Source organism: Arachis duranensis, chromosome 2 (assembly GCF_000817695.3).
Source record: "Arachis duranensis cultivar V14167 chromosome 2, aradu.V14167.gnm2.J7QH, whole genome shotgun sequence".
Taxonomy (NCBI): domain Eukaryota; kingdom Viridiplantae; phylum Streptophyta; class Magnoliopsida; order Fabales; family Fabaceae; genus Arachis; species Arachis duranensis.
Genome location: NC_029773.3, coordinates 4,568,219 through 4,575,952, shown reverse-complemented (window position 1 = coordinate 4,575,952; position 7,734 = coordinate 4,568,219). Strand labels below are relative to the sequence as shown.

At 30.9% G+C, this 7,734-nt stretch overlaps 1 pseudogene; it reads right to left on the bottom strand.

Annotated features, from left to right (window-relative positions):
• Positions 1-239: 239 nt before the first annotated feature.
• LOC107472996 (phosphoinositide phosphatase SAC2-like) lies at positions 240-3,123 on the bottom strand (annotated as a pseudogene).
• Positions 3,124-7,734: the final 4,611 nt, after the last annotated feature.

The following is a 7,734-nucleotide window of genomic DNA, read 5'->3' as shown; positions in this document are numbered from 1 at the left end:
CTATAAAATTGGATGTTATTTTTTAACACCATTATTCAATATCTCACTGTCTCAATAAAAAGATACCCTAAAATTTCTTTTAAACTACAACAAAGAAGGGCAGGACTTTCAGCCTAAATTTTAAAACTATTTCCTCATGCTCTCTTTAAAGTTTAAACTCTCCAATCTAATCTGAGTTACATGATTCTTCACTCCATGGCAGACTCTTGTATGGCTGAAACTTGAAAGTATTTGTTCATCTACTTCTTTTTCTTTGATTTGTTTGCATTGGACTGAGCATATGCAGTTCCCTGGTGTCAAAAAACAGGACATGGACAGATTTCAGAAGCCTAGCAATGTTTTATAGGATTAAGAAAAAGTGAAGGAGGATAACAAAAACACAACTTTAAAACAGAACTGCAAGAGAGAGAGAGAGAGAGAAAGAGAGAGAGAGTGAGAGAAATGCTTGCATGCTCTTGAAGCACATTTAATTTGCTCTACAGGAACACTCACAGCAACTGATTTCTGATTTTTTATGTAATTTCTAGAAAATGTTATAAATGAAAAAAAAAGTTAGCTATAAATTTTCCTAGAGCATGCATTAAAAATGCTGCAGGAGACATGGAATCCAATATTGTTATATACGGCATTCATACAGACCTCGAGCCATTCATCCATTGAAGCATCCTGGTTATTGTTCAAAAAATCCGAGCAGTCTATGCAATATAATTCCTGGTTATTGCTTAATACAAAGATCATCTAATAAATCATCAAAATATATAAAAAGTAATTCAATAGGAAAATACATCAGCAAACAGCATCCAAAGTGCTGCTATAGAACATACCCAGTGAAGGAATATTGGAACAGTCCCTCTGGTGTCAAGTTTGGTGTCAGGGAACAGTAGAAGACGCCAGTCAGCTTCAACACATAAGCAACCACTTTCCCCAGTTGGGTCAACACATTAGTAGCTTTGCTGCTGAAGTAATTGATCCAATAAAGTCAAAATAACACCCAAGAATAAAAAATTGAAACGGTTGGAAGGAAGAGCAAGTTACCGTCTTGAGTGTCGATGCAAATCCCAATGGAGGAACCTCAGTCGATTTTTCCCTTTCATATTTTTGTTGATAGACCTAATAGCATTAGCAAACTCGGCTCGCAGAATAGTTTCTTGTGGCTTCTTCTCATGTGTCTTGAAAAAAAAATGAAAATAAGAAAACATTCTAGTTTAGAGGTTAGACACAACCGAGAAATTCAATATTCCTAACTGTTCATTAGAAATGGGAAGCTGCCTACCTTAATCAAGTTCAATATGATAATTGGATTTCCATATCTCTTAACAAGATTTTCAAAATGAAGCCTTGTGGCTTCAAAGGTGTTGTCCTTCTTTGATACTAGAAAAAGAAAAAAAAAGCAAAAAAGCTCTTAGAAAAAATTACATAACAAGCAGAGAATAGTTGCTTCCACATCATACATATAATGTCAGGTTTTATGTTCAATAGAGAGGCTTCTTGAGACCAGAACAGAGGAATTGAACCCCGGATCTGCACCACGGAACTTATTTTCATCGGACTTCCATCATGAGCATCTGCAAAGACTATCTGCTCTGTCTCAACATCATTAGCTACTCTTCCCTTTTCATTCACTCCTCGTTTCAGATATCTGCATCACAAGATACAGCAAGCAAGGAATATGTCAAGAAATAAGTAAGATAAAAATGCCAAAATTTACAGAAAAATACAAAGTTTCTGGGTGATAAATCACCCGTTTACATGAATTTCATGGATTGAAGTACTTGGCAGAAACCAGTAAAAAAACCTCAATTAGAAAAATTAAAATGTAAACAAAAGCAGATGTATATCTTCAAGGACTGCAAGTGTAAAGAATTGAAACAGAATGTAGCTTTATCATGTGACAAACTCATATAAAGGATTGGAAAAGTACAAACCTTGTCCCAGCATAGTGCCGCGAGCACCTAGCAATGATAGTCAAGTGAAAATCCCTTCCAGAAATAGAAAGTTTGACTTACACAGCATGCCATAAATGAACAACTGTCAACAAGAAAATGCATAACCTTTTATGAGGAATAGATATTTCTAGCATTTCTTTCTAGCACTTATAGGAGAGGCTTGATGACACCAATACAGCGATAAAAAATATTGCCTACATTAAATTATCATTTTGTGTGAATACTACTAATCCATGGTTTAATGATTGCAGCATTAACTCTATCACATAAAATGCAAGCAATAGCATATACAAAGTTACATATGGTAAAAACTAGACATTTCAAATGAAATTAATATTGCTGATAAATTACAACGAAATTAATATATAGAAGATAAAAACTAAACATATCCATTAGCCAAAAGGGGAGTCTGTTATGTACCTATTTAAAAAAGCCATAAACTAAGGCAACTGTCCAGGAAGCATTCTGGAGATTATTCCTGACTCCACGAGTCAAAAACTCATTCCAAACAAACAGTATTTCGTAAAGTGACTGTCCTGTTGTATTATGATCGGTTAAGTTCCTTTGAAGACTAAACATGACATTGTATGAGTAGCTGAAAAAGAAGTCCTTCGTAAGATCTACACTGCACAGAAGCTTCTTGTATCTAAGTCACAAGAGAAGAAAAGTAAAGCCCATTAATAAGATGGATTATTAATAAGATGGATTATTATATTGTGCCAATTTTCCTTCGCTTTGTTATGAGAAGCATGTAGTATGGCTCAAGAAATTTGACAAATCCTAGATAAAAAATATAATAAGATGACGGAACCTTAATTATTATAGCCAGTTTTTGGGAAACAATACCATAATAACAATTTTGTTCATATGAAGAAGATGATAGAAGATTCAATTACCAATGATTCCATAACAAGTTGTAACAAACTTCAGTCCCCCTGTTGACTTGTTTCCTTCGTGTATGCGCCTTAGAAGGTCACAACACTCAATTTCTGAGTACACGGTCAAATCTTCAGTGATGTTTAGTTCCGTTGGATCCAATCTGTCAATCTTCAAGACCCTACATGAGGTTCTGCTTTTGTCTCTTCCAATCATATAAAAATTCTGCATGTAAAAAAGAACAATAATAAGAACACTGCAATATTGCCCTATACATGTATAATGTGCATAGAGTCATAGACAAATTTAAGAAGGATGATATTCTTAAAAGGTAAAAGTACATCACAGCTATTAATGTATTAAAGAAATGGAAAGATGTAGCTTTGCTATAAATATCACTCCATATTAACACAAAACTTTAGATTACAAGTAGTTTTTCTAATGTGAATGAATAACTTTAAAAATAACAGTAAAAAAGTTGAAACAAACTTTAGATTACAACAATAATTGTTGCAGTCCACCTACTTTTCTAAGAATTTAAACATATAAATACAAAATTATACCAGATGATTTTGTAAAGAAGCTACAATTGCTTATCTTGCAAGAAACAAACCAACAACTTATCATTATGTTAGTTGATGAGAGAAAGAATGCTTGATATCTATATAGAACACTATGCATTCTTCCCCTAAGCATAGAATACGTGAGGAGAAAACAAAGGACAAGTAGTGGCATGACTACTCAATTTTTTCATTAAAATTTTCAGATAATATTCGCATGACTACTCAATTTTTTTCTGAAAAGGACAAGTAGTGGCAATCCTTCTAATAACAAAGGTCAGCAATATCAAATTCCAAAATTAGCAAAAATTACTATTTTGATTAGCAAGAAAGCATTACTATATATGACCAGATTCATGCAATTGATGAAAGAACAAAAAGAAAGAACCCTAGTTTCCCTTTTAAGAAGAGCATAGTAAAAAAGTCAAATATTAAACACAATCACTAGATATCACAGGCAGCTTTCACTGCGAAGCCAATCGAATTTAGTGCTAATAAAATCAAAGTTATAATTATGTTAATATATTTAATCATCCATCATACAAAATTGAAAAGGACATATTCAGCGAAAATGAACACGAAGTTAGCGAACAAGGTCAAATAGAAATATAGAATACATGAATTCACAAGCCGTAAGCTACTTGAACAGAGCAGAATAGAATATATTCAATGTTCGTCCAAGCAAATGATTCAAACGAAAACCTTCGTTTGCAGAAAAAAATCATCAAAATCAGAGTAAACCCGCAGATTCGAACGAAGCACAAAAGTAGAGTATGATAAACCTAAAACTGACATAGAAAAATTGAGCCCTAAGGTTTATCACGAAGAACAGAATCACAAAATTAGGATATATATATACCTGAAATTTGAGATGGTTACGAGAAGAACTGAGAAAGCGAGATGAGATTAGATGGAAGAGGCGCCAGAGGGAGCAGATGCGATGAGAGCAGCGGCAGAGAGAGCTCTCCGACGATGGGAGTAGACGCGACGAGAGCGGCGACGAAGGGATCTCATAGGACGCAAGGGATGACAAAGAGAGATTGTGTGATGCAAGCGGCGGCGGCGGCGACAACGGCAACGGCCGCGGCAGAAGAAGCAGAAGTAGCAGTCACGGAGAGTAGAAGTAGCTCGTGCCTGGGAGAGAGGAAGAAGCTTGTGTTTGATTTGTGAATGGAGCACGAAACACAGTTTGAATGGGGGCTGCCACGGGGAGAGAGAAGGGATAGGTTAGGTTTACATTAATATTTTCCGACGGAAAATTTAAATTACATACGAATTTTTCGTCTTTAATAATTTAATAAAACGCAGCGTTTTACCTATTTAATTACAGACGAATTTTTCATCTATAACCATTTTCTACGAAAAAAATTAATTTTTCCGACAGAATTATCGACGAATTCTCTTTTCCATCTGTAATTTATGCTAATCCATTTTTTTTTGTTTTCCGACAAAAAATCCCTTTAAAATTCCGTCTGTATCTATAGGATAAAATCCGTCAGATAATATCTTTATTATGCTAATCTGTATTTCTAGTAGTGTTTGTATATGAAAATATCTTTATAAAAAATGATATTATAATTTATTAGATGATTTAGTCATATATATTTAATAACGATATAAATAGTTTATAATATTATTTTTGTATAAAAGATATTTTTATTAGAATATCCACTACCGTTTGATTCACATGAACATTTATTGATAATAGTAAAACTTTTTTTTTAATTGTTACTAGAGTTTTCGACCATTAAAAAATAGAAGAAAAAAGTTTAACAGAAATTAGAATTACATCCAAAAATACTATATAACATATAGTCTTACCTATATCTTGATAAATCAGTGCCTCTTTTTCGATATTACCATAAAAAAACTATCAATATAGCATCACACAATTCAAAATCTACCTGGTTAAACAACATACTTAAAACTAAGTAATTCTATTATAATATTTACTATTTATTATATTTCTCTAATTATTAAAGTGGAAGAACTTCTTCATATTATCCGGTATGGTTGATATGTTTTGAAAAATAAATTTATCCAAGGCAACAATAAAACTTTGCAATGATTTGGATTCATATTATCGGCATATCGCTGTCTGATGACATTACAAATGCACCTCCCTCACATAAATAAACTTATAAACTTATTTTAACAATAAATTAGTGTGCTTTTCGTGTTTCTATGACAAAGAAGATTAATTAATGAAATTAAAGAGGCAAGTGGCAAGTAGGGTTGCGATTTAAGAGTAAGACAAACGCAAAGCAAGAAAGTGCTCAAACGTTAACAAATAATTTTCATGCACTTACATAAAAAAAAAAAATATAATAATATTTCTTGACAAAGTGCTTTGGGGCAGTATTAATTAATTATATATATGGAATATGCTGAAAATAGTATGCGATTTGAAATATTCATGCTAAAGAAGAATTAATCACAAGTTTCTTGCATTATAATTAATTATTTCATTGCATTGCTTTGTCACCATTCTGTGAGATTTTTATTTATTTTTCCTCCCTCAAATGAACTCATTTTAAACATTAAATCTAAGTGCATAAATTCAGGTTAAAATAATCACCACATTTACAATTTTTCACGTAAATTTGAACAAAAATTTGTCTCACTTTTTTTAACATATTGGTTCTTTTAAAATAAACATTCAAATTAGTCACTAATAAATTTTAAATAAGGCATTTTGATAATTATTATTTTAAAACCTTTAATAATTATTTATGTTAGACAAATTGAGTCCTTCTCGCTCTTAATTAAATTTTTAATAGACGCGTTAAAAAAAATTAATCTCTAACAAATTTTATTATAAAATAATTATATCTCAAATATAATTATAGGTAAATAAGCCTCTTCGAAACAATTTTTTTTTTCACTTTATCCTTATCCTCGTTATTCCACGTAACGAGAAAAAAATTTATCATAAAAAAATTTAAAAATAATTATAATAAAAGATAATACTAATAATTAGGAGTAATAATGATCATCCAAAGTTAAATGACATACTTTCTTACTGGACATTTTTCTTCCAATCAAGTGCGACAACTTTCTGATAAGATTCATACATACATAAATATAAAATTAAACCCACTTGCAATGGAGTTTGACATGACGACACTAAACCATTTTTAATGTTTTCTTACCCCAAAAAAAAAATACCGGAAGATAAAGTGTGATAATTGAAAGAATAATTAAAAATTCAGCTGTTACTATACACATTTCGTCTCCGCGGAAATAATAATTTGCTTTATTTTAAAAGAATAATAATGCATGAACAGTATTAGCATGTGTTAAGAACCGAGGAGATTTATATTGATTGTGTCAATTTTTTTAATTAAATATTAACTTGTCAAAAGTAGTAGTAGTAGTAATCTGGCCGTAAAGCGTGGCACTACTACCGTTTTTACAGTTAAAAAATCACTCACAATTATATTAAGAATAAGCAACTTAAATTATATTTTACTAGTGCATCATCATTATTAATCTAATCATTCTGCTCAAGTGTTTTTTTCTTTCACATTATTCACGAGGATGTTATTATTATTATTATTATTATTGGAGTCCAAATAAATTTTTATTATAAGCGTATAACTTTAAGTATTAATTATCATAACATTATTTATTCTAAAAATTTAAATTAATAAAAAAATAACAGTGGTCGTATCATAACTCATTCACGATTATACTTTCTCTTATTATTATTAATCGTCATGAATGTTATTCCATTTAAGATTATTATAACAATATATAGGATAAAGTATACAAATGATCGGCAATCGGCAACGTCGGTCTTGAAAACTTTTTTTTATTATTACTATAATAAGAAATTTGTCATCGTATCTAGTGATGATCGTGTGTTTATGCATTCTCCAATGAGAGAATCTTAAAAAAAGAAATACAACAAACCGAAAGGACAACATTGTCTCAACAAATTGTTCGAAAGGTTTTGTCCGCATGACTTGATCCAAGAGTTTCTATACTAGGATATTTATATTACTAATATTTTTCTTTTCCTCCATGTTTGTAATAAGTGAAATATATAATAGATTGGAAAACACCAAACCTTTTTTTTTTAATATCCTTATATATGCTGCTCTCACCCTATCTATAGGTCCTATTACTAATAGGATGATCTAAGGTAATATTGACTTGTTTTTAAACTATAATTTGGTTCGTTGAAAAAAAAACCTTTCTTAATTCATTCATATACAAATTCTTTAGAATAGGCATTCGTATTTTCTCGATCTTTTATAGGAAAATGCTAGGCGAATATATTTAGTGTAAAAAAAAAAAAAGAGTTGGTTATTATTGGTTTATGTTAAATATATATAGTTATTTATATA